Source organism: Pleurodeles waltl, chromosome 2_1 (assembly GCF_031143425.1).
Source record: "Pleurodeles waltl isolate 20211129_DDA chromosome 2_1, aPleWal1.hap1.20221129, whole genome shotgun sequence".
NCBI classification, from domain to species: Eukaryota; Metazoa; Chordata; class Amphibia; order Caudata; family Salamandridae; genus Pleurodeles; species Pleurodeles waltl.
Genome location: NC_090438.1, coordinates 362,057,557 through 362,085,196, shown reverse-complemented (window position 1 = coordinate 362,085,196; position 27,640 = coordinate 362,057,557). Strand labels below are relative to the sequence as shown.

General features: G+C 46.6%; 1 long non-coding RNA gene across 1 annotated transcript; it reads left to right on the top strand.

Moving 5' to 3' along the window:
- Nucleotides 1–1,192: 1,192 nt before the first annotated feature.
- Nucleotides 1,193–27,476, top strand: LOC138258859 (uncharacterized). Its single transcript, XR_011198590.1, has 3 exons — nt 1,193–1,535; nt 23,602–23,669; nt 27,123–27,476. It is a non-coding gene; the product is annotated as an uncharacterized lncRNA (long non-coding RNA).
- The last annotated feature ends 164 nt before the right edge of the window (nt 27,477–27,640 follow it).

The following is a 27,640-nucleotide window of genomic DNA, read 5'->3' as shown; positions in this document are numbered from 1 at the left end:
CGGCTGTACAATTAAGTCTTGGCAGATTGTAATATTGTTTTCGTCTTTATTTTCGTGTCAACGTATATGTCCCTTAGTGTATCCAATGGTCATCCTTACATTTGCTGCAGATTAACACGACATCGTGGATCCTATTCAATTTACTGTACACGAGTTAGAACACGAGCGTGCAGTATTAATTACTGAAATGAAAGACACCGCAGGGAAGATTTGGTAAGTGCCGTAGGGTGGGTTTTTATCACTGCTGTTAATTAACAGAATGTAATTTTATGGACTAAACAAGAACAGTTTTTGTGCTTCAGCCTGTGTGTAACCACGAGTACGGAGGAAGCAGGAAAGGAGCTGGAACGCGGTCAACAGACGGGACTTCCCAGGTCCCTGTCCTCCAGAATATGGCACTCTTCAGTGCCACCACACCGCCACCAAACTGATCCGCACCGCCCCCCACCCGAGGTGCCGGTTACAATCCCACGACATCACATCGCCACCGCATAGTGCCTCTGAACGCATGCGGTAATCTTGTGCCGCTCAGTCACAATCACGTAGCTGTTAAATCCACCTTCCCAGGTGAGGAACTCTCTGTATAAATGGAACCCGGGGTAGCGTTGGTGTTTCCACACGGTGGTCCCGTCCCTGCAAAAGCACACGTTTGACTGTGGGTAGGGGTGAAACCTTCCCTAGACTGGGTGAAAAGCGGAGAATGGTGCTTTGTTCGTACACAACTCTTCCAGAGTTGTGCAAAAGGCGGCAGAAGGCAGGTCTATTTTCCGAGCCTTCTGTCTTCTGTACTCCAAACACCGCCAGGGAGTATGTGCACTAGGAGTAACTAAGGGTCGGGGTGCAAGAGCGTGGACTAGCCCCATCTCAGCTCCATTCTGTACACGTGAAAGGGTTCCAGATTTGTAGCTGTCTTCAAGCTTGGGAGAACGGAGCATCCGTGAAATGCCTCTGAAAATCCCTGAAGTTAAAAATGACCTTTCCATGCATAATTCTGGAGGTAACCTAGCTGCGTAATTATATTTGCACTTATAGAGGACTGCATCAGAGGCCCCTTATTGGTTTGAAATTCCATTAAATATATTGCACGAGCTCCTAGGTTAAGCTTGATTTAAATTTGCATACATTTTCATATATTTAGCAGAAATAAAAGAAGGCTTGCAGCTAGCAGAAAGTCATTAAGGCATTACTTTCCCCGGCGAGGCAGATCTGAGGGAAACTCCGGGCACCAGGAAAGGAGGGAACCTGAAGCCAAGGAGGTGAGCGCGAGATAATACCGCGATATCGCGAACAAATCCGCGTACTTCGAGGCCACTTCCCCGCCAGTGCTGAGCAAGTGCGCTTGTCAGGTATTTGGCACTTTTAAAGGATGCTTAAAATCAACCGAACCGTGCTGATGACAGCTCCTGTGGATTCCGCGTGGTGGGCAGAGGCCGCTCTTCCTCGCATGGCCCTAGAGTTGTTCTGCTGGTGAGAAGTCGTGACATGTCGGCCACGGCTTCGGGTGAAGGACGGTTTGAGGTCGGAGCTGTAAGGGGGTGAGTATGACCCTCTCTTTATTCCTTGAGGGTGGCGGTGGCATCTGTCAGCTGCAGAGGATGAGAACAAGGCTTAAAGGAGCACCGTTGCCTGTTTTCAAGAAAATCAGTGCTTCTAGGCGCAGCCACCTCAAAGTTCTTAGGCAATTTATACTTGGATTATTGACACACCAGGAAACACGGAGTAGGTTATGTTCGCTAAGCACGAGCAGGCATGAAATGTTAGAACACTGGTGGTTACACCGCAACAATTAGAACAACGTGCCACTGATCACAGTTTAAGCAAATAAGACAGATGTCCAAAAAGGCTCACGATTTAATATATTATATAATTTAATCTGTGTATTGCTATCGCACTGCGCGCAGGCACGTATGTAGATAATCCACACATTTGTGTTTTTATTTTCATCATAGGCGCAGGTTGCATGTACAGAGGCCCAAAGAAACCTGCGAATGAGAGAGTGGATGGGACAAGAAAACACGCACAGACACAAACGAACGGATAGATGTACATACGGGTGTGCCTACAGCGAGGAAAAGTCACACAGAGTTGGAGAGGGCGCGACGTCGGGCAGCATGTGTGCAAGGAATACACATAGTATTTTCGACAGATTTCGAGGCTGGACTGTATTATTTCGGCACACCGTAAGGCTGGCCTGGTCTCGGCCGAGGAAGGTTCACACGTAAGACCGCGTCTCCTCCACTCCTCGGAGGCGAGAAGCGGCTCCCACCGCAGCGCTCCAGCTGATGGAGAGGGTTTCTTTCGCGCCGGGCTGTCAGTCTAACTTCCCAAGTGTAACAGATGCCGCTCTCAGGCGGCCAGGGCCGCGGCTTCCCTTTATGCAACCTCGCATTCTTCTCCCCAGGAGCCGGGTTTCCATAGCGAGGGGAAGAAAAGCAGCTCCATGGCCACAAATCCCCTGGCCTGTGTAGAAGAAAGGACCCTCATTCAATGGCCGACCCCGCCTGGACATGGGAAGAAAGTGCGTCCGAGCACAGCTACTGTTGCAAGCAGGGCCGCTCTGTAGCCGCTTCTCACACCCTCCCTGCCACAGACACACTCCCGTGGGCTGCACAACACCTCTGTGTGTTCAGGCCCCTTCCTGCTTCCTTCCCCAAGTGGTTCATCCCGCCACATGGAGTTAGACCATTCTGGCTCGGGGTACACTGAACGCGAAATATAGTTTAATTAAAAAAAAATGAATTGATATTCTAAACTGTATAGCGCACTGAAACAGCCGGGCTGTTTTCTTCGCCATAGTACTGCGTCTAAGAGATAATAATTAAACACACACATTGATAAAATAGACGAACACAATTAGTGAAAAGAGCGAGGCCGATCTTTTGAAGTTTACTCCAAATCTTTGAAGGCGTTATTGTTTTTAATGTTATGAGACAAAAGCGTGGGCGGCAACAAACGGTGTGAGTTCCTTGCAGTTATGTTAAACATGTTTTATTCCCGGAAGAGTGATTTTGTTGTTTATTATTAACACACGGATAAAACAAGAATGTCATTACATTCAGGTAAATTAATGTGAAAAAAAAAACACTTTTACAGGAATACGGCGAAGTCTTGTAATAACAATAATGATAATAATAATTATAACAAGAAAATCAAACACATCAAAACTATCAAGAGGATAGAAAAAAAGTACAATTATATAAACAACTAACGAAAACAGTACTAAAGGTCGTTTTAAAAAAAATGAAATATTTCAAGGGTAGTTTTAACAAGCCGTTTAAATTGTGTTTCTTGAAGACGTGGAAAAAATACGCAAATGAAATGCACGCAGATGCCCAGAGCGCGCGGTTTTCGTCGTGTGTAACACGGCATGAAGGCGCAGGCAGTCAGCTGTCACTTGGGGTCATGACCTCTGCACCGAAACCTTCACCTTCAGCACAAGTTCACCCGGGGGCCGGCCGGGAGCGCTAGCTCGGTGGGAACAAGTGCGCAGCTGAAAACGCCGGCCGTGGGGGAGAGGCGGGGGCGCCGAAGAAAAATACTACTCATTTCTTCGTGCCCACCCTGTAATTTCCAGCCCAGACATTCAGCCCAGTGTGAGTTATACGGTAATCCCCTTTAGGTACTCCCAGATTGTGAGTGCTTTTTATCTCGCAGTCTTTCAAGGAAGACAACGGGCATTTTGGGGACATGCTCCAAAGAAACAACGCAGACACTTCTGGGCATGTCTACTACACACTGAGCAGGGCAGTGTCTCCTCGCCCACTTTCTCGTTCCAGTGCTCTGTTACTGCTCTGAACGAGGAGGAACGGACCCAGAAGAGTACTGCATTTACTGGTATTTGATTTCAGCAGTGTCGGCTGTTCGGCGCAGTTGCTGCTATACCCCGAGCTGACCTGTTCGCTGCTAGACTTTCTCGTAGGTCCGCAATGTTGTGAGCGGAGAGTACCGGCACCCCTGGAGGTCTGTGATACTGTGTAAGGACAACATCGACGCTTCTGAACAGTTGATCAGGACAGCGGCGCCACCTCGTAGTAGGTCTGCTATATTTTACACAGGATAACACTTCCACTTCCGGGCAGACTCGCATTACTCTGTAGAGAGCAGCTCAGGTGACCATATACAGACCGACAGTCTTCGCAGTAGGACAGTGGCGGCACTTCGGCAGGTCTGGTGGATTTTGCACAGGATATCACCTCCACTTCCGGGAAGACCTCCAGTACTCTGTGAGGCCTGCTCGGGTAACTATAGCCAGGGCCACAATCCTTGGAGTAGGACAGTGCCGGCACTTCGGGCAGGTCTGATATGGATTAGGAAGGATAACACCTCCACTTCCGGGCAGACCCGCATCACTGCCTAGAGGCCATCTCAGGTAACCATAGTAGACAGACCTGCAGCCTTCGGAGTAGGACAGGCACTTCTGGGCAGGTCTGGTGTATTTTGCACAGGGTATCGCCTCCGCTTCCGGGAAGAGCTCCAGTACTCCGTTAGGCCTGCTCAGGTAACTATAGACAGGCTGCAGTTTTCAGAGTAGGACAGGCACTTCGGGGCAGGCCTGGTGTACTGGCAGCTGAGCGCTACCGGCACTGCTGGACAGGTGTGCTATAAACAAGACAGAACCAGCGCTTGATGACAGGCCTGTCATACTTTATACACTCCAGTACTGACATTTCCAAGGCAGACCTACTATGCTTTGGGACTTTAACGGCACCATAAACAGGTCCCCTACAGATTCAAAAGCACAATTCCAATTTTGCCAGAACTGATATGGTTTTAACAAGACCAGCACTGCTTCTCGGAACAAAACAAACTCGGACTACAGATTAAACGGAAACATTTCACTTACTTGGCCGTGGAAGCATTCCATATCCGCTTTAAAAATATGTCAGGAAACGTGCGGCACAGAAGCTAGAAACAGAGACAGATAGTGCCAAGAAGGCCTCAGTGAAGCCCTTTCCTTCAATGCGAGCGACCCAATGATAGGTAGAATGAGATATACGCTACAGTTTCGAGCATTGTGGCTGCCATCGGCCAGCAGGTCATGCTTGTACTGAAACAAGCACCCGAATTCATCCGAAGCACACGCCACTTTACTTATAAAAAACATCGTAAACGTGTACCCTATGTTATTCATAGAACATGCACATAGGCACAGCTCGCTAATTCAGATGAATCGAAGGCAAATTTGTAAACAAGGGTCAGGGTCACACCGAAATGTATTCGGGTCTAATGTAAACACTTCACCCGCATACACACCAATCGTGTGCAAACAGGTACACATGCGCGTATAGAATTCACGTGTAAACAGGTACATCTATATGCATCGAATCCACCCGAACGAGAGGCGAAGGAGTACTCAAAAGTATTCAAATCACATGTAAACTTCTAAAGAAATCGCACACGCGTTCCAAAAAGTATTCGAATCATCACGTGTAAATAAGCGCAATGCTTGCGCAAACGCATCTGCCAAGCACATAGAAACACGGGAAGACGCGGGCAGACATTCTAATTTATTTAGATCATTTGTAAAGGTGTGACCAGGTCTGGCTCTTACTCCTAAACAGATACGAGTCATAGGGAAAAATCTCTCAGGCGTGCAGAAGATTTTACCCTGACCATAAACACGCGTACTTGCGCTCGAATCTATGCGAACCGCATATAAACATAAGAGGTGAATTTATTTCTATCTTATGTAACCCATACAACGGACGCTTAGATGGTCCCGAATTCCCCGAAACACAAGTTCTCACATAAACAGGGAGACTGTGTAGTCGCCAAGTACTCTCTTTTTGTGACAGGCTGCAGCTGAGTCTCGCCAGGAGGGACCACCGATATTATTGACAGCGACCCCAGTCACCCCCCCCACACACGCACACACCACCATGGCTACGGTCGATGGACTCCCTTGTCAGACCCTAGGTCTCATTAACCGCTCCCTGGGAAAGGTTCTAGTTCACGGGTGAAAGGTTTTCTTCTGCCCCTGCCTGGGCTGCGATACCCGTGGATTTGGGAGTTCGGACCTCTGATTTATCTGAGTTAGGAATAACTGGATCTTGTTTATTTAGGCTTTCTCGGGAGAGGGCTTGTGTTATTAGGTCACCGTTCATAGCGCCAACCATGTAAGGACTGAAACACTCAGTAGTGATGCGCAGAGGCATCACTGCTGTGTGTGTTTTTGAGGGGTGCATCCAGGCTTGATGAAGAAAGGATCGCTGATGTCACGAATTATTTAAAGCGGGTTCACTCTGTGGGGCGACTTCGGATTCGGTGGCAGTTTGCAATTAACCAGCAGCTCATCTCTCGGTTGTTCACCTAGGTGCCTGTGTTACAGTTCCCAGGTCTGCGCCATACAGTTCATGGCCACACCCGGAGTCAGTGAACACCCTGCTACAATTGGTCAACTGGAATTTCACCTGGGTTGCTAATTTCTGTGATAGTTACGTTACCAACACAGACCTGGCGATTAAAAGATGACGGGGGATTGCCGCGCCAAATAACAGAGCATTGCGCATAAACCATGTACTGCTGATGGATTACTTCAATTAACGTCCCTAAATCACCCAATTAATCGTGCCCTGGTGTTGGTGCAGACTTCCAGCGGCACATGCAGTCAGGTTCCGAGGGTTTGTCTTTAGGTACAAAGCCTTTTCTCTGCGATGGGTGCTGGGCAGTCTCGTGCACGGCCTCTTCTTTCTGAGTGGTGCAAGGCTGTCTCACGAGCAGCCACCTACCGCCTGTGTACCTTTGAGTGTCCCGGCACCTCTCTGTGAGGAGCGATGAGAATCATCACGTGCAACCAGATCCCGCCTGTTTACCCTTGGGTACCCACACCATTGTGAGGGGTGCTGGAACTTTCACTGAATCCAGCCGGCTTTCGTGTGTTAACTTGTGGAAGCAGGGCCTCCTCGCTGCGACGGGTGCTGGCAGCCTGTGGGCTTTGAGATGTTTACACCTGGGGCCACGACCTCGTCTCTGTGTAGGGTGGTGGCACTCTCAGATTCCGTGGGGGCACCATTTCGTCTCTGTGTAGGTGGTGGCACTCTCAGGTGCCGTGGGGGCACAACCTCGTCTCTAAGTAGGGTGGTGGCACTCTCAGGTGCCTGGGGGGCACGACCTCCGTCTCTGTGTAGGGTGGTCGTCTCTGTGTAGGGTGGTGGCACTCTCAGGTGCTGTGGGGGTACGACCTCGTCTCTGTGTAGGGTGGTCGTCTCTGTGTAGGGTGGTGGCACTCAGGTGCTGTGGAGGCACGACCTCGTCTCTGTGTAGGTGGTGGCACTCTCAGGTGCCTTGGGGGCACAACCTCGTCTCTGTGTATGGTGGTGGCACTCTCAGGTGCTGTGGAGGCACGACCTCGTCTCTGTGTAGGGTGGTCGTCTCTGTGTAGGGTGGTGGCCCTCAGGTGCTGTGGAGGCCCGACCTCGTCTCTGTGTAGGTGGTGGCACTCTCAGGTGCCGTGAGGGGCACGACCTCGTCTCTGTGTATGGTGGTGGCACTCTCAGGTGCTGTGGAGGCACGACCTCGTCTCTGTGTAGGGTGGTCGTCTCTGTGTAGGGTGGTGGCACTCTCAGGTGCTGTGGGGGTACGACCTCGTCTCTGTGTAGGGTGGTCGTCTCTGTGTAGGGTGGTGGCACTCAGGTGCTGTGGAGGCACGACCTCGTCTCTGTGTAGGTGGTGGCACTCTCAGGTGCCTTGGGGGCACGACCTCGTCTCTGTGTATGGTGGTGGCACTCTCAGGTGCTGTGGAGGCACGACCTCGTCTCTGTGTAGGGTGGTCGTCTCTGTGTAGGGTGGTGGCACTCAGGTGCTGTGGAGGCCCGACCTCGTCTCTGTGTAGGTGGTGGCACTCTCAGGTGCCGTGAGGGGCACGACCTCGTCTCTGTGTATGGTGGTGGCACTCTCAGGTGCTGTGGAGGCACGACCTCGTCTCTGTGTAGAGTGGTCGTCTCTGTGTAGGGTGGTGGCACTCTCAGGTGCTGTGGGGGTACGACCTCGTCTCTGTGTAGGGTGGTGGCACTCTCAGGTGCCGTGGCGTCACGACATCGTCTCTGTGTATGGTAGTGGCACTCTCAGGTGCTGTGGCGTCACGACCTCGTCTCTGTGTATGGTGGTGGCACATTCAGGTGCCGTGGGGGCACGACCTCGTCTCTGTGTAGGGGGGTGTCACTCTCAGCTGCGGCCTGCCGGCTTGCGCTGTTAATCCTTGGGAGGACGACCTCATCTTTGTGAAGGATGGTGAAACTCTCAGGTGCAGTGTGGCATGTACATTTTTGCGTGGAGAGGCTCCTTGCTGCTAGGGCTGCTCAGTACATTGACGTGTAGACTGCTGTGGTTTGTTTACCTCACTCTCACCCAGCTCCCTTGGGCACTCACGTGCAGTCCACTAGTCAGTGCCTGCGCCCACCCCACTAGCATCTGTTTGTAATCTGCCAATGCCTACGAGCCTGATGCAGAACAGTACACTGGGATGTGCTTATTTCAGACTGGCGCCAGATCACCAACCCCACTGCATGCATCGAAAACGAAGAACCACCGAGGTAAAGAAACCTTGAAGTTGGAGAGTACCCGCACCCTCCCCCCTCCCCCCCACCACCAACCACTAACAGCAGGGAGAAGGCAAAAGGCTTCCAAAGAACACCTGTCCAAATCACAACACATCGCTGGGGTCTGAAGAAACAAGTAGTAGGCAAAGTGGACATTCTGTCCGGACTGGCTATAGGACCCAGTGATTCTTTGACAGGAGGGAGATGCCGGGACCTGTCAATGCTCGGTGCATCACTTTTAAGAGTTACTCTACGTGGGTCACTCATTCGACTCGCGTGGCTATCTGGCCTTCAGCAGTGCCGAGCAGAGGCCTAGAACCACAGGAAGGTCTTCGGAGTCCACCCCTCGTCGGTGAGAACGTGCTTACCCCCGCCCCCGATAGAGTTCAAACTCCCTGAACAGCTACACCTCGTATAAATATGTTGTTGTGTTAATATCAGTAACTTACAACTTCTACACAATGTTTGGTAGCCTTGTACAGGCGATTATAACACACATTCAGCTGAACTGATATTCTCAGGGCGAAAACAAACCGGTCAAACCGCGAGTGTTTGTGAACAGGCAGTGCAGCTAGTAAACACATAACCAAACTGCCCAGTGTTTGAAGAAAATAAACACAGACACACCTACTAAAACACAGACAAGCACACGGAGAGGTAGACACTCACTCACATGAAGCAAATACATACAAGATACAAAGAGAAACGCACCCTTATACATACACCAAGCAAAGATACACACGATACACACACGCGGAGAACACATACACGAGAAGCAAAGACACACACACGGGAAAAACACACACACACAGGTGAAGTAAAGACAACACACGGTGATACAGGCACATACACGCAAAGCAATGCTACAAACAGCACACACACAACCACGCACCCGAAGCAAGAAAACAGACACGAACACACTAAGCAAAGAAACACACACGGGAGGCAGACACGCACGCACGAAGCAAAAATACACACGGGACCCACACAACCACACATCGCACGAAGTGAATGAGACGCGCATAAGGAGAAACAGACACAGAAACGTTGAAATGGGGAGACACGCTCGCAGCCTCTCCTTGTTATAATTACAGGACGCTGAAGTCGACGACTGGAAGAATTAAGGGCCTTTTGTATCTGGGCGGGCAGTATGCACAGCGAGGCTATCAACAACACCCTGTGACAGATGACCCGCACCACTCTGCACCCGCGCACAACCGAGCACAACAGTAGTGCCCTCCACACAGAGCCCAGCCGCTGCCCTGCCCCCTCCACCCACTCATGCACACGCCTTGGCCTCTAATGTATGCGTCGGGGAAGCAGACACATGCGCTGCATTTTGATAACAGAAACGGGTGACAGTGGCTTTTATTGATGTCTGCACGGGGCTGGGCTCTGCATAATTCATCCCAAACATGTAACCTGCAAAGAACAGACGGATTTATGAGCAGACACAGAAAGATTTGGTGGCGCTAGGATGCCTGCATCCTTGCTAGACATCCTTTGACTAAAATTGCTAATGTAAGTGGGGGCACGCCAGGCCTGAAGCCCTGAAAGAAGCCTTGCAAATAAAGCACCCAAATGTGTGTGTGTGTGTGTGAGGGGGGGGGGCGACTGCAGGGGGATAGGAGAGGGAGATTTACTGATAGGTGACGAGAGGGGACAGAGAAGAGGGACTTATACAGTTAGATAAATAACCAGCTAGTTAATGCGGGCAGACGGATGGACGGATAGCCTCAAGGGCGGAGGACCGACTGAAGGACGGAATAATGGACACAAAGCGAGAGTAAGAGAAGAGAGAGAGGTGAATAGGGAGGATCGAGAGAGAAAACTGGAGTGCCAGAGACAGTAAGAGAGAAAGAGATAAAGAGGAAGATACAGAGAGCCAAAGAGGGTGCACATGAGAGAGGGATAGAACCAAAGGAATGTGCATATGGATTGAGAAAAACAATAAAACGAGATAGAGGGATAAAGAGAGGAAAGGGAGAACTCGGAGAGAAAACCAATGGAATGCAGAGAAGAAAAGAGGGAGACGCGGAACTCATCAGTAAACCGAAATGCCATGCCGTGATCCGTAACGGAACTACATTGAACGCACTTGATACCACGAGAGAGAGGGAGAATAGATTGGTAGAGAAATCGAGAGAGGGAGCGAAACTGAGCGAGATGAAGAACCAGAATGAAACAGAACGCGAGAGAGAGAGAAGGATACATCGAGAGAGTGAGCGCCAGAGAGGGAGTGAAGTAGAGAGAGATGGAGCTAAGTAGAGCCAGAGTGAGAGAGAGTGACAGAAAGAGAGGGAGATAAGCCGAGGAAGTTGAGTTAGAGAGAGGAAGACAACGAAGAAGTAAGAAGGATAACTCTGAGTATATGTACACACACGTGTGAAAGAGCTAACAGAGAGAGATTGATGGAGAGAGGAGGAGAGAGCGCGGGAGATAAGGGAGCAATGGAAAGGGAGAGAGAGGGAGGGAAGAAAGGAGAGAGGAGCAGAGAAGGGGGTGCGCTTGTCTCCCTCCCGTGCAGTGGCTTAACAAAAGCCCCCGAAGGCCCCCTCAGCCGACTACCCTGTGCGCGGGCGGCAGGCCCCTGACTGGGTCCAGTGGGGCGGGGGTCCCCTCCAGGGACTTTGGAGGGGGCCCTCAAGTTTCGATTCACCGCTGCTGCTGTGGCCCCTGCAGCAAGGAGTGAGGGCTTCAGTCCCCTCTCAGTAGCCCGGAGGCTGCCGCTTTCAGTCCGGTCCCGCCCCCAGGAGGTCTTCGGAAGAACGCCGAGGTCTCCCACGTTTGCCATCAGCTGCACCTAACGGTTTACACTTTATTCTACGTCCCACCTTTTTTAATTCCAAATCTTAATTTCATTGAAGCTTTCAACAGGACAAAAACACAGGATAAAAAACCGGAAAATATAAACGCGTGCTTTTCTTGCCAAGGCTTGATTATTAAAAAAGGGGTAGAACTTTTACCTTGTCCCTTATTCGAACTAACAAACTGCGTGATATTTTCGAATTATACCCTCTTGATTAAATAATAGAAATAAAATTAAGTGTCATGGTTCTGTGAACTTGGTGTCAAGTTATAATAATAAAATGGTAAAGTGGTATAAAATTCCTATCCTTGGTTTCAGGAGATTATGGACCCAGTCTCAGATTTATTTTTGGCTAAACTGTGGTCCTCTACAATTGGTTTTGAGGTCCGGCTGGGACTGCTTAAAAGCAAGGTAAATGCGAATATAAAGCGGTTTATAAAACAAGTCAAGTGTCTGTACAGAGCGACGGGATCTATGCAAAGAGTCTGAGGTCACCACAAATCCGCGAGTAGACGTTGTTTACTAATGCTCACCAGAAAATTAGAGACGGTAACTTTTCGAAAAATCTCTGAATAATCCGCTGCTTTTGGGGCTGATGATATTCGGAATTTACATCAGTGGAACCCTGTGTTTTACTAACCACTAAAAGCGCTCTCTTAAACAATATGTATTCTTTGTGGTTTCGGTGCCGCCTACTCTTTAAGTTAAAATGCACATTTGGGTGAATACATAATTCGGCTTAAATATTGCTCTTTTAAAATAAAAACAATTTACATACGTGTTACTGTCTGCTTCTAACTGTGGCAAGGGAATCTCTGATTTGCATGCAAGTCCTTTCAAACGCTTTTCTTTTGTAAAGCACGTTGACGCGGCACAAACAACACCCTCGATTGATGGTAATACCTCAAAGACGGCGTAAAACCAGATTTACACTCCTTGCGGGGGTGAGGGCGGAGGGATCTCAGGTGTATGCGGGGATCGGGCTCGATACTGCCCCACGCCCCTTCCTCTGATGTCTTATATTCCAAATAAATTCAGCAACACGTGTTAATACTGGCGGCATTAATCAGCATCGATCATTCCACGGCCTAATTGTAAATAATAGAAGATATGGGAACTTGTATTTTGTTTGCATTTCATATTCTAACTGCCGTCTAAAATGTAGAATTCTAATGAACCAATAATTCCTTATTGCAACCGAAGTTATTTTAAGGGATGCGTTTTGCCTTAGTTGAATCATCGGCCACATTTCACTAATCTGTACATCCACGCCTCAACAATCTTTGGAGCTCTCTCCTGGGAAGTTTAGTGTATATAGCTATCTTATAGCAGTATATCGCTAAACGATGATATTTATTTATAGGTATATACATTGCTTGCTGGTACATGTACACACACACATATATATATATATATATATATATATATATAGAGAGAGAGAGAGAGAAGTCCATGAAAACCATTCTGCCATTCTTGCCCAAGTGTATTCCCACTAGCGCACTCTCACTTTTATTACTACGTACAACTGTAAGTTATGTTGGAAATACTGACGCTCACTGACTGCACGTTACAAAGTCGGGGCAGAAGAAAGGAAGTCTGCGAATGTAAAGAGGCCCCTTCATTGCTATTTTACTTCATACGCATGGTTCAGGGCCCAGTGTCCGAGGTCTGGCAGAATGCATGTGCATATATCTACTATGCCTGACAGAACAGCGAGACCCAGTGTACAGCACAAACCGATCACCCCCCTACTGTGGTCAAGACAGCTCTAAATCACAGTTTACCATTACACTCGCCTCAAATCACGTGTTATCGCGGTACGTTATTTTCAGTGGCATGAGCCAAGCACGCGCGCGCGCACCTCCAGTTCTCTGGCCTCTGACAGAATAGTCAATAGTTTGTTCAAGGTAAGATCTCAGTGTTTACTTTTCATTAGACCAGGAAGCAATGGGGTTTGGTTAATGAGCAGAGTCGCCCATGCTTGGCGTTCAAAGGAGTGTAAGGAAGCAGCCGGAACTATTACAAAACTTCCGCCCTGGCAGCCACTTTCGGCCCCTCGCTGGTGATGCCGTGTGATTGTGCACCAGCACCGTGTGCTTAGAAGGTAGCGCGCTTCTCCTTAAGGTAACTGGAGCCCACTAGTGGGGATCGCGGTGGTTGTGTCTGTTTCCGGGGATATTTGCAACCGCATTTCTTACATTCTGCAACTGTCCTGGTCTCGCATTTGTACCCTTAAAAAATGGCGCAGAGCACAGGCCAGTTAGCCAAGGGCCATGGTAAAGTTTGCATACATCACCTCGCGCTGTGTGTGACTTTGGGCCTGGTACACGAATGACGTTTCACGTCCCTTAATTGACCCGAGCACCGGTCGTCTGATAACGGAAACTTGTCAGTAAATACCGACAATGAAACACAGCGTTTTATTGTATTTGACTCCAGGGTCAGAGTGAAACTAGGGACTAAACATGTGCAGCATTCTGCATCCATGTTCGAGGCATTGTTTTCTGTTCAATTAACTAAACATGCTCCTCACTTGCTCTGCACTTTGTGGTTTAAAGAGGTCCGCGTGCCTCCCTCGCACTGCACTTGCCGGTTTTTAGAGGGGTGCTGTTCGAGCACCTGGTTTACAACGCACCTGGCTGTTTTTAAAGGGGTGCTCTCAGAGTACCTCCTTTGTACTACACTCGGCAGATTTTAAAGCGGTGATGTACATGTACTTGCAAGCACTTTGCAAAGGCCATGTTAAAGATTTCGAGGGGCGTGTTTTCGAGGCCCTGTTTTGAAGAGCTTTAAATATGTGATCCAATTTCGGCTCTTTCATGCCCTCTTTGGCCAGGTCAAACACCGTGCACAGACGCACTCGTCCAAATTCTAACCGTGTTTACATCTAATAGTCTGGGGTAATGATGTGTGTTTTTAATATTGTAACACAGCATCGGCTCACTGATATAATTGAGCACATGATTTCTGTGATACCCTCTAATTTTTTAAATGTGAGATCCTGTTTTGAGCCAAAAGAAACTTTTTTATGGATGTTGCACGAAACCAACAGATTTATATTCAAACTCTGTAATAGACACTCACAAACCACCCACATTAAAATAAATGAAAAGAAAGCGGTATTTAAAACAATATATTTAAGAATTATTCAAGGTCATCAGGGCAAGACTGAAAAACAGAGCTGGCTCTAATGGGGCCCCCGAAAAGGCTAGGACCCTGGGTCAGACCCCACTTTGCCCCTGGCTTAAAATTGCTCTGAGTTTACAAGGTATGTTTCAGGGAGCTGCTGTCATCGGGACTCTGGTGGGTGGGCAATATGGCAGAGCGTGTGCATCGTTTTTGGGCTGTTTGCAGGGGACTGTTTTATGGTGTCCTGGGCCAAAAAAGACGCAGTCTGCCATACCTTGCAAAACACCTACAGAGTGTTTTTACAAGTTAAAAACTGCCCGATTTGGAAATAACGGAAACCTTTGTTTAGCTATCTCATTCGCTAATATGGCCCACTTTCATTTTAGTGCCCAGGACTATTTTCAGTCTCAGTTGGACTCTGGTGCGAGGTGTGTTTCTGCTGTGTGCCACTTAATTGTTAGTTAGCTCTTTACACTATGGGCTTCAGAAGGGTGCTGTGCATACTGCCTTTGTTCTGCTCAAGGTGGGATTCAGATGGGTGCTGTCCCGGTGCTTTCCCTTCACAGCACAGGGTGGGTTTCCAAGTGTGGCTGTCCCTGTGCATCCCTGGCACTCCGCACGGTGGGGTTTATAGTGGGTGCCTTTTCAGTTTCCTCTCTGCATGGTGGACTTTTCTGCTCTTGTTTTTTGTGAAGAGAACAAAGTGGGGTTCAGAGAGGTGTTGCCTTTGTAATTCCCGTGTGATGCACGAGGTGGGATTCAGAGGGGTGCTGTTTGTGTGCTCCCCTTTTAATAAGCGAGGAATGGACTTCCACTGGACAACTTGCACGACCCAGGACTAACAAATCTGTCTTACTGTAAATCTTTGTCCTTAATCTGCCACACTTGGGAACTTCTTTAAGTAACTGAGCCCAGAGGTAGCCCTGTGCAACAAATAGCTGTAGGAAAGTGTCTTTTTGGCTTTTCACCCCCACACTGCTTGCTCTAGATGCTGTTGGCTATGACTCTGAAAGTGAACGGAAGCCTGATAACCATTCATTCCCCAGTGCCAGTGCTCTCTCTCTAAATTGGTAACTGGGAATTGATATCCTCAACTGGCAAGTAATTGGCTTGTAATACGCAAGGTGGGGTTCTGAGACATGCTGTCCCTTATAAACACTGGAGGTGGGGTTCAGGAAGGTGTTTTCTCCGCACTTCCCTTATAACACAGGAGTTGGGTTTCAGAGAGGTGCTTTATCTGCACTTCCCTTATAGCACTGGAGGTGGGGTTCAGAGAGGTGGTGTCTCTGCACTTCCCTTGTTATACGCAAAGTGGGGTCCAGAGAGATGCTTTCTATGCACTTCCTTTGTAATATATGAGGTGGGGTTCAGATGGATGCTGCACGTCTACTTTCCTTGTAATACAGGAAGTGGGTATCAGAAGGATGCTGTCAGTCCACTTCCTTTGTAATGCACTAAATGGCGTTCAGAGAGATGTTGCCTTTGCACCTCCCTTGTAGTACACGAGGTGGGGCTCAGAGAGGTACTATTTCCTCCCCTTGTAATACGTGAGGCATGGCTCAGAAGGATGCCGCCCATCTACTTTCCTTGTAATACACAAAATTAAGTTTAGAGATGTGCTGTTTACGTTTTTTGTAATAAACGAGGTGGAGTTCAGGCAGATGCTGCCTGTTTACTTCCCTTGTATTACAGGAGGTCGGGATCAGAAAGATGCTGTCCTTCAACCTCCCCTGTATTGTATTAGGTGGGGTTTAGAGACGTGCTATCTATGTACTTCCCTAGCAATGCATGAAGTGGGGTTCAGAGTGTAGTATTCTCTTGTATTACATGAGGTGGGGTTCAGAGAGGTGCTGTCTTTTTCCTTCCCTTGTATTAAACGTGGTGGGGGTTCAGAGGGTTACTATGAGGCATATTTACAAGCCCCCACCACCGCCTTGCGCCACCCTAGTGTCATTTATTTTACACTAAGGCGCCATTAAGGGGGCCATTTCCCCGCAACATATTTACGAAGTGGCACTATGCATGCATTGTGCCACTTTGTAACTTCATGCGCCATATTATGCCTGCGCCAGGCATAATGTATACAAGGGGGGCGTTCCACCTCAGGGAGGCTTTAAAAAATGGCAAAGTGAAATTTACAAGAGTTCACTGTGCCATTTTGTTCCGTCATTTTTAACGCCTGTCCAAGGCAGGCATTAAAGTGATGCTCCAGGCCTATGGGCCTCCCTGGGCTTTCTGCACTAGCGCCAATATTTTTGGCACTAGTGCAGCAAAGCACCACAACAGCACCAAAAATTTTGATACTGCTGTAGTAACAACTGACATGGTGCGCTGTATTGTAAATCTGGTGCAACCATGCTGTCGTTAGAGGGTAGCATGGGCACGCAAGAAAAGTGGTGCATCAGGACCAATGCACCACTTTCTTGTAAATATGCCCCCTATGTTCTTCCCTTGTATTATACGAGGTGGGGGTTCAGAGAGGTACCATGTTCTTCCCTTGTAATACACAGGTGGGGTCCAGACAGGTGCTGTGTATGCACTTCCTTTGTAATACAGGAGGTGGGGTCCAGAGAGGTGCTGTATATGTACTTCCCTTGTAATACTCGAGGGGAGGTTCAGAAGGATGCGCAGGATGGGTTAGCAAGTGTTACCATCGGTGTACTTCCGTGGCACAGTACCAGAGCGGTACTGATATTTAGGAACCATCTAAAGTTGCGTATTCCTGGAATCACCGAGGGCGGCGGGCAGTGCAGGGCCATTAACGAAACTATTGATAGTCCATCGGCTCGGGTGTGGTGTTAGTGCGGTCCCTTTGCAGCTTTCAGTTTCTGCGATTTGTGGAGGCCCTAATCTGGGTAAGGTCTTGAGAAATGAGGCGAAACTGCTGGAACAGCCGGAAGTTCTGGCGGACCAAATCCGAATATTGCTGGGATATTCGATAAGGTTAAAAGTACTGTCAGGAAAGAAACATTCAAAATTGTTTATTTATTTGATGTTTTATAAATCATGATGTGGTCAAAGCACTTTAAGATTACTTGAACCGAAGCATAATAACAATAAAATATACAACCATTTTACACAGTCAAACTAGAAAGTACACGTTAGCAGGAAACAATATTTGTGACAATTTCACACTCTTCATAAGATATTTGGCCTAAAATAGGAAAGTGGAACTATCGTTAGAGGTAACGGTCCAGAAAAGGTATGTTTATCCAAAGATTGTTGTTTATGGAAAAGGGAATCTTTGTTGTAAGGGCGGAGTGGGTTTAAGGAGGCCAAGGTTATGGACACTTGGTAGAGTTTATAACTGTAGACACCGTCTGTGGAGCTATTTTATCACTAAAGTAAAAACTCTTTCATTCTTCTCTTAAAGGAGATGCATGTGGGACAGTACTCAAAGCATCAAGGATGTCTTTCCAGATCCAGGATGCAGCCTCCAGAAGGACTGAAAAAGTTCTTGAGGTGGTTTAATTGTAGGATTATATGCATTAAGCGTTCTTTGTTTCTGTTTTCTCTCAGGCTATCCAATTTCTGCACCATCTTGGCTGGAAAATGGGGATGTATTGCTTTATAGGCCATGCACTCTTTCTGAGTATGCAGCGCTCTTTTTCTGGGAGCCAGTTAGGAGATCTTTCAGACTGCTGATATATGACCTTTATTGCATGTTGGCGATTAGTCTCATTGTTGCATGTGGTATTATTTTTAGGGAAGTTGCGTTTGATTTCGTTAGGTCAGCGAAGCATTTGCATGGTTCTAAACTGCAGACAGCTGAACTCTGCATTAGAGTACTGTGACACAGAGCATGCTCCATGCCACCTTCTCTGCATCACTGTATTCACCAAGGGATTGGGCTTTTTTAATAGGTACATGTTAAAACAGGGAAATACAGTAATATTATTATGTGCATGGAATGCTCTGCTTTATGTGCATTCATATTTATTCAATGAGGACAAAACATATGCATTTTTTAATTTTTGTAGTTTGCTGGAGTCTTTCATACTAGTTCTTGATGTTAATGTTTCATGTTTGAATGATACTCGGTTTACTCACCTTGTTGCTGGATGCAATTTTTAGTGAACGGTAGGATATCAGGCAACTTTATATTTTGCAATTCATCAATCGAACACTTGAATGTAGGGTAATATTTTAGCCCTCAAAAGACTAAAATGTATGTTATAGGAGGTAACTACTGTGGCTGAATTGACGACTACGAGATGGGAAACCTGGGTTGCAATTCTGACTTCCTCCTTTGGACAACTTGTACGACCCAGGACCAACAAATTTGCTTCACTGTAACTCTTCGTTCTTAATCTGTCACATTTAGGAACTTCTACAATTAACTCAGCCCAGAGTTAGCTGTACACAACAAATAGTTGTAAGAAAGTGCCCTTTTTGGATGGTGACCCCCACACTGTTTGCTCTAGATGCTGTTAGCTATGACTCTGAAAGTGCATGAGAGCCTTCTAACCAGACCCCAGTGCTCTCTCCCTAAATTGGTAACTGTGAATTGGTATTCCCCTATAAGTCCCTAGTATATGGTACCAGTGGTACCTAGGACCTGGGTGTGTTAGGGGTCACCAGGGCCTGAAGCACTATTTGTGTCCCCATGAGTGCCCCAAGTAAAACTGCAGGCAGCAGGCTTGCCATTGCAGACTGCAGGAGTGGTGCATACTGCTCAAACTCAACTGTGCCCACACAATGCGTTACACAGCCCCAGCACTGTCTTTAATATATGTCAGTCACCCATAAGGTAGATCTCCTGAGCACAGAAGGTATGGTGCATTATATAAAGGTGTGGACATATAAGTGTAAGCTTATATATCCCTATAGTGGCCTTTTCCATTAAAGGCTCCTATAAGTGAACAACGGTGCAAAAGATAACATGGACTGACACCCAGGCCAACTTGAAAGTTGCCAACACCATTATGGTACTGCTGATGTGAGCCATGTTTGGTATCAAACAACATATCTTCTCATCCCTGACCTGAATCTCATGTTGAGGGAGAGGTGGAATGGACCCAGAAAGCAACCTTATAAATTGCCCACTGAGTTAGTCCTGTTTTCCTGTGCTCTGGCTGGCAGCCCGCAGCTTCTGTCACCAAGACAGAATCTGGACCCCCCTGGGCAGAGGTGCAAACACTTCCAGGAGTCAGGACAATAGCCTGGATGGGAAGGAGTTCACTTCTCCCTCCCTTCGTTCTTTCTTCCCTCTTTCCCTCCCTCCAAAGAAGGCTAGTGAAGTGACACATCAAGGTGGTGAGCTTCAAAGGGCACACCACCTGTGATATGCAAGCAGGCTGTCCCCATGTGGAGGACAAAGCTGTCCCGTGCCCCCAGGCACATTTCCACCCGGGCAAGTGGGAAAATGAGTTAGGAGGCGTACACCCCAGAAGGATAGCAACACCTCTAGGGTGGGCAGCCTGGTCTGTACAGATTAGGAATACTTCTAACATCTTGAAAAGTGTATAAATAGAGGGTTCTTGATAGAAAATATGCCACAGGCCACCGGATTACAACAAGAGGACAAGAGAAGACCCACATTGACAACAGCAGGAACCTGCATGAACAAAAGGCATGATACCTTGAACCTGTGACAACCTCCTGGAATTGCTTGACTGCAGTTTGTCCTGGACCAAAGAATGCTTCTCCCAGCAAGAGGGAGCCCTTTGTGGGCCAAGGGCAAGACCAGGCTCCCGTGAACTAGTGGCACTAGTTCTCTGCCCACCACAGGTAAAACATACTCACTGGATTGGCAGAAGCATCGGCCATTGGACCCTCGAAGGGACTGCCCAAAGACAGGTGGTCCAGTGCATTGTGGGAAGTGTAGTCCAGCTTCCTGCCAAGGTACAGCTGGCTTCCACTTTCCACTGGACATCCGGAAGGAGAGATAGATTATCCTCCACCTGATCACTGCCAAGGCCTGTTGGTGGCCAGTCCGGTCATCACCACCTTTATTCAACGCTGCAACTCAATGGCATACCACAACACCTTCAGCTGACGTCACCTGTGGCTCAGTTGTTGAGTTTTTACATCTGTTTCCTTGCCCACACCATCTCAGTGGTGCAACTAGCAACCACAGCTCCCATTCAGCACCAAGAATAGCCAAGCACACCTCTGCACCTGAGATGCTGAGAATAGGTAGAGTTGTTTCTGCCTAGTGAACCCTGGTCTGGGGGCTCACACAAGCTTAACCTTAAGTGGGCTCCCACAAACTCGACCAGCAAGTGTTATGAATACCATTTTCAGCACCCACACTCCCCGTTCAGCACCAAGGACATCCAGGACACCTCTGCACCTGGTCATGAGCCAGGTAAAATTGGTCTAACTGTCGAAGCCCGGTCTTGGGACCCTCACAACCAAAACCATGAGTGGGTTTCTTCTAGCTCACTCCGCAAGTGACCAAGTGTCACAAGTAACTTTTCCCATTGAAAACAGTGGTGTGATTTGACATCTCATAAATGCACTGCTTTCATTTCTACTTTAAAATCCATAACTCCAGTTAAACTTAATTGATTTGCTTTGTTTTGGTGTCTAAAATTGTACAAAAATCTGCCCTATTTTTATAAATTGGTGTTTGATTTCTTTCAAGTCATGTCAAATACTTGTCATCCATGTTGGTACTCTGGAATGCTTAACACAAATTCCTCTAGTAAAGCGTGACTGCTCTTTGCACACTACCAGGCCTGAGCTAAGGGTTTACTATTGTGAATCCGAGGGACCATCTTTGGGATATTGTGAGAGTATTACATAGAGAAGCCTAACCAGCATCGCTGCATAATACTCCACTTTCCTATAATAGTGAACTGTGTTTTTTAATTGAAGTGGTCCTGTCTTATTTTTACATGTCATTTAGTGTGAAATTTAGATAATGGGTTCATTGATGACTCTGTCATGCTTTGGATCTCAAGGCCAAGCCATAACCATGGCTTGGACATGGATGCTGGATCAGCTCTACTTAAGAATTTTGTGGAGAGCTCATGTCCATTTTTACTGGCACATATTCTTATAATGTGTGGTTGTTCCTACAGGGATTTGATGCCTTTTAAAGGTGGTGGCTCCTTGAGTGATCTAAGTCCTGATAATGGCAGAGGAATCCAACAGTGTGGATATTCTTATGGGCATGGGATTTGTGCAGGGGAGGAGGTCCCTCGGGGATTACTAAAGGAGATCTCTGAGCCCACCAGCTGCTGGCTAACGTGACACCTACTAAGTGCACATGACCTGTTCTCTTTAGAGATGATGTTGTCCTTATATACTAGAGGTGTGAGTTAGGAAGTGGTCTTCTGCCTCTGAGCTCATTGTCTCAGAGATGGCTAGCTGGGCCCAGCTGATGCAACAAAAACAGGCTATATTATAGCTATACATAGAGCCACTGGAATAATGCAACAGAGAAGGACCAAATCATGCAGCAGGGCTAACTAAATTATGCCTCACAAAGAGGCAAATTATGCGGCATAATGGGGCACATTTTGTGATAGGATTACATCATTACTGTGTCATTTTTACACATTTTAACACTATCAGGGCAAAGGTTTCACTTCATTAGTACCAAACTGATACCCAAATACAGTAATAAGCAACAGAAAGGTAACCAGTTTTCATTTGTGAAGGGCCTTCCACTGCATGGCAACACACATAGCCATGGGTTTAGTTACTTTTGTTCTGTTTGAGCTTTCAACCACATTTCTTTGTTAAAGTCTGCAGATTGTGTAGCAGATAATGGATTATGTGGCAAATGTGGAAAATCTATAATAATGGTGAAAACGCCATTGCTGCACAATCGCATAATTCCAGTGGTCCTGACTATCTACATGTCAGGAGTGATTGGGTTGACCTGTCCAGTGGGTGGTCACTGTTGTTCATTTGTTCCACCAGAAGCCCAAGTCAAACTCCTAACTCTGGAGCTGAGGTGTCTGTACCTGCCTCTGCTCTCATGAAGAAAGTGTGTGCTGAAGGTTTGGGAGACTGGGAGAAACACTTAAAATATGGTGTGGAATGTCAGGGTCTCCTTTATTGATATTCATATTTCATGCTTGTTGGGCTACTTAGGCTCACACCTCTGCAGCATTCGGATCAGTGGTGTAAGGTAAAATGATTGAGCCCCCCTCTGCAGACTTTGAATAAGGGAGCTGACTCTCCCATGTCTCACATATATTCATTTTCTTAGGGTGTGATGGGGCTTCTTTGAAGAGTTTAGTGACCCCTGAGCTCAGGGGGGCCCTGTGTCATGGGAGCCTGTGTTATTCCCCTGTCTGGAATCTCTTCCTTTTTGCAGGGAGGAGGATATACTTTTAAAATATCCACTCTTTATTTCCTGGCTCTTCTCACTCATATTTCACTTAGAAAGTAATAACTACGATTTCCTGCCATCAGCACCATATTTTTCTCTGCTTGTCAATATTGCATCACACATTCCGGCTTATTTACTGGTAACTTAACACACTCAAATTACATCTACTGTTTTATGATGCAAGTAAGCCTACGAAAACCGTTAAAAATATGTCTATTACAGTCTAGTTGTGACATCATTGCTCAATTATAATAAGAAAATTACTTCACGATTCTACCGTAATAGTTTATTGCAGTTGATCTTGTATTTTATTTTTGTACTTTGGTATTTTCATTGCCCATAAACTATTATTAGTATGGCATTGAAACAATAATGACATTACAGTGTTTTTTGGAAGGACTACTAAGAGTGTAAAAGATGCGGCCCTCAACAGATTTACAACTTGATCTTAAAGAAACAAGCTTTAACAAAGGCAATCCTCCACCACACCCCGATGAGAGCTATTGGCTTTGGCAATGATTTGAAGTCACACTGAACAGCAGCTGGAAGGCTGTGCATCATAGCTAAAAGTAATAAAAAAGTTATTTGTTGTGATCAGTGATAATGTGATTTTTTTGAACAGCGTCATAGCGCTTTTTAAAAATTATTTTTAGCTGTGTGCTCCCACATCCCCTTTCACTTATCCTTTTCCTGTTTTGCCTCCTCCCAACACACTCTGTTGAAAAATATCTATCTATCTATCTATCTATCTATCTATCTATCTATCTATCTATCTATCTATCTATCTATCTATCTATCGTTCCTGTTTTCTAACATATATTTGATCATTTCTCCAGGTCCCTTGACTGAGCCAATCTCTTTTCATGCAGAGGATTAAAAGCGGAAAACTTCAAAGCTGGTTCAGGTAATTAACAGCTGAGGGGAACATAATCTAAACCATGGACCCTGTTTTGCACCCAGGTCTGCTTTGGAGGCAGCCGGTGAGGGAGAGCCAATCCCCACCGGATCCTGGCGCGCTTCCTCTGAACAGCTCTGCCAGGCCTCCAGTTATCACATCTGCATTTCAAACACCGTGTCTCTGGCATTAATTATTAATTAGCCCACAGTCACCCCAGAGGATTTAAGTTGCAGCCTGCACATACTTATTCACTGACCTCTATCTCAGTTTTTATTGGAAAAAACCCACTAGAATGCTTAATAATTTCCTTTCCCTCAGAAGGACTGCTCCAGTTTCACAAAGGGAAACCATACATTTTCATAAACAGATTTGCTCACTTATGCCTTGAAAAATATATTTGGGAAAACGCAGCGCCAATGAGCTGCTCATTTTATTCGCAGAAACTGTTGGTAATTCTCTGCATGTTGTCTGTGATTTATGCCGCTTTTTTCTAGTTATGATTCACACCCCCAGTCCGCAACGTAATGTAGATAATACACAGGTCACCTGTGTAGCCCACAACAAAAGCTTACATTGACAGTACCCAAAGCTAACACTAGCATTAACGTCTAGCCCACAACAAAAGTTAACACTGGCACTAACCTCTAGCCACAACAAAATCCAACACTGGCACTAACCTCCAGCACACAAATATAGCTAACACTAGCACGAACCTGCAGCCCACCACAAGAGCTAACACTGCCACTGACCTCCAGCCTAACTAACACAGGGGCTAACCTCGACCTAACAACAATAGCTAAAACTGGTGTGAGAAATTGGGTTACTGGTTGACTTGGGTGTGGACCCTGGGCAAGCAGCAATCACAATCCTAGTCAGGGTAAGGCACAAGCAAACCCCAAATGAACCTGTACTCTACTCCCTGGTAGATTGTCAGAGCAGTTAGGCTTAACTTAGAGGCAATGTGTAAAGTATTTGTACAACATTTTAATCAGTAAAACAGTAAAAACACCACCCACATAGGTGCCTTCCCAAAATAGAGCTTAATTTAATAAATAATATAAGGCCAAAATGACAAAAATCAAATCAGTAGTTATGCATTTTTAAACAATAAACTGCAACATAGCGCCTAAAGGCATAAAGCGGCAACCGTGGCTACCTGTTCACGCTGGACCAGGTTAAATCAGAAGTTCAGGCTGACTGCATTGGAGGGCTTATTGGACACTGGCCCAGATTATTCTCGCTGAAAATTTACCTTCTCAAGTTTTGTGCCAAGAGTCCCATTCGCTTTGGAGAAGGTCGCTGAGAGCAAAGAGAGTGTTGCCAGCCGCAGTCGATGTAGCGCGAAGAACAGATCGGGCATTGTGGACTGGTGGGATGGAGCTTCATGTTGGCAGTGCCCCGAGGACTGACGATGCTGTTGTGTGAAGAGGTGGGCTTGCGGTGGCTCGCGCTGATTTTTGGTGCATGTGGTGCAGTTCTGGTGTGAAAGGGCCAATTCGCAGTTGCGCTAAAACCCAAAAGTTTGAATTTAGGAGCTCAAGAGCCACACCAAGGGCCCAGAACTTGAGGGGCACCTCTTGGAGGTCAGGAACTCACTGAAAATGGGAGGAGGGAGTTATTGGGGAGCATTTTATATCCCTGAGGGTCAAATCAGGAGGCCAGCAGACTAGCCCTTTGAGTCACTCTGGGGTCCTTGGTTCAAGGTGGAGTTGAAGGTCCAGTTTTTCCCCAGGCAAGAAGGCAACAGGCAACAGCATGGTAGCAATTTTTTATAGAGCAGCAGTCCAGCAGAGTGGCAGTCTTTGTAACAGCAGTCCATCTTCCTTGCAGAGTATCCACAGGGCCAGAAGTGCACTGAAGTGGTTGTGTCTGAGGTCCTTCTTTTATACACTGGTGCCCTGGTTCTCTAAGGTGTTAGAAGCTTCTAGATTGTGGCTTTTAAATGCAAGGAATTCCCTGCCTTCAATGCCCTGACTTCAAGCTGGCTGAAGTGACAATGCAGGTTTGTTAGGCCCTTTGTGTGGAGACAGAACACAGCCTATTCTGGTGTAAGTGAGGATGGGCCTAGCTCCTCCCTCCCATCCTGCTAGTGATAGCCCATCCAGTCACACCTAAGCTCCCATTGTTTGTGGTTGTCTAGGAGGAATACACAAAGCCCAACTGTCAACTGCAGCCAGTCATATGACTAGAGACATGCCGAAAGCAAGAAAATGCCAACTTTCTAAAAGTGCAATTTTGAGAAGTGTAATTTAAAATCTGACTTCACCATAAGTTAATATTTTGAATTAGGTTTCCAGAGACACCCAAAAAGATCCAGTTGGAAAGTACTCTTATAAAATGTAATAAGACAACTCCAATGTTATCCTATGGGAAAGATAGACCTTGCAGTAGTGAAAAACAAATTTAAACGTTTTTCAATACCAGCTACCCCCCACCGGCTCCTTGATTTGTAACAATAAAAAACTATTAGAAATAATATGTTGCCTATTGGTTTTAAGTTAACTCAGATTGTTGGAGCAGGAGCCTGGTATCCAGATGGCAATTGAATGTCTCTTTTATTTCATAGGGACCCCTCACTGCCCCTAGGACTTCTTACTCTAGGCTGATGCTGATAAAGGTTGGCACTTTTGTCACGTTCATCTACTATGGGACAGGACAGAAGTCAGGGAGTACTTTGTAGCTGCCTGGGAATGAGAAAGACACAGGATATAGTGGTCCATGCCAAGGGCTAATCTCACTCTCATTTTTTCTCTTTGCCTCTGCCACCTCAGTGAGCTCTACATGTGAGCTCTGGTCACAAAAATGTTGCAGCTCTCCTACTCAGCCACTGGCAGACCCACAGCACATGCTGTATGTGTTTAAGGAAGGGCATATCACAGTGGTGTTACTTTAGGCCAAGGTTGGGCTCAGAAAGAATGGTGCCAACCCATTGTTTTTTGTAAGTTACTCAGTGTCTCTTTAAAGGTTCAGCTACAGATGCTAGCATTGGTGAATAACATCTTTTTAGCATGATATTTTCATTTTCCAAGGAGTGATAATGGTAGCCTATCAGTAGTTTTATGCTTACATATGAAATGCTATCTGTGCCATTTCACACACCGGACTGTTTAACCCTTGAAGCCCATAAGAAAAGAAAGCAAAAAGCTAGAAACTACATTTATTTTGCATTTCAAAAGCTGTGAAGTAGCACTTTGACATTTTAAACCGAAGGTCTGTCTTATAGGACTTTGACATTTGACATCATCAAGCATGCCTAACATTTTAGCTAGCAATATGTTGCATTCTGGGGCTCATAGTTTTGCTTTTAACACATTTATTATGGGCTCAAAACCCAACTTCTACTTTCACATGTGAAACCAAAATTAAACTCTGCTCACTCATTATCTGAGGGCTCACTCGTTTGTTCACATCTAGCATTAAAATGCATTGACAATGCAAATCTCTTTGTCTTTTCTGCAGAGGAAAGTTTTATACAGAGCTTCAGAACAAAAAAGATATAACATGGACAGCAGCAGTGCAACCTTCATAACACACAGAAGAATTAAAGGACAAGTGGCAGTAGCAGAAGGAACATTACGCCAGTCTCTCAGACACAAGGCAGGTAAAACAGAGGTAGCCAACACACTAAAGAGGTAGTGAGAGGGGGTAAGGACTGTTTTAAGCTCTCTGTAAACAGACACCTATGTGCAAGAAGTAGAAAATGCCTGAAGGAAACAACCAAACCTCTTATAGAATTACCATATATTCACATACTCATATAAGATGATGAACCCCTTACCTACGTAGTGCTGTATCTAGTGTTGCTTCAACAGTGGATTCCACATGTAGCACTGGGAATCATCTGAAAATGCTACTGTTCACTGGATGTACATTGTTCTTATTAAAGGGTCCTTTCTTACGGAGAGGGTATGCCTCTTATTTCAAAATGTATGTTCTTGTTTTGTTAAACTGCCATACTTACATTAAATATAGTATGT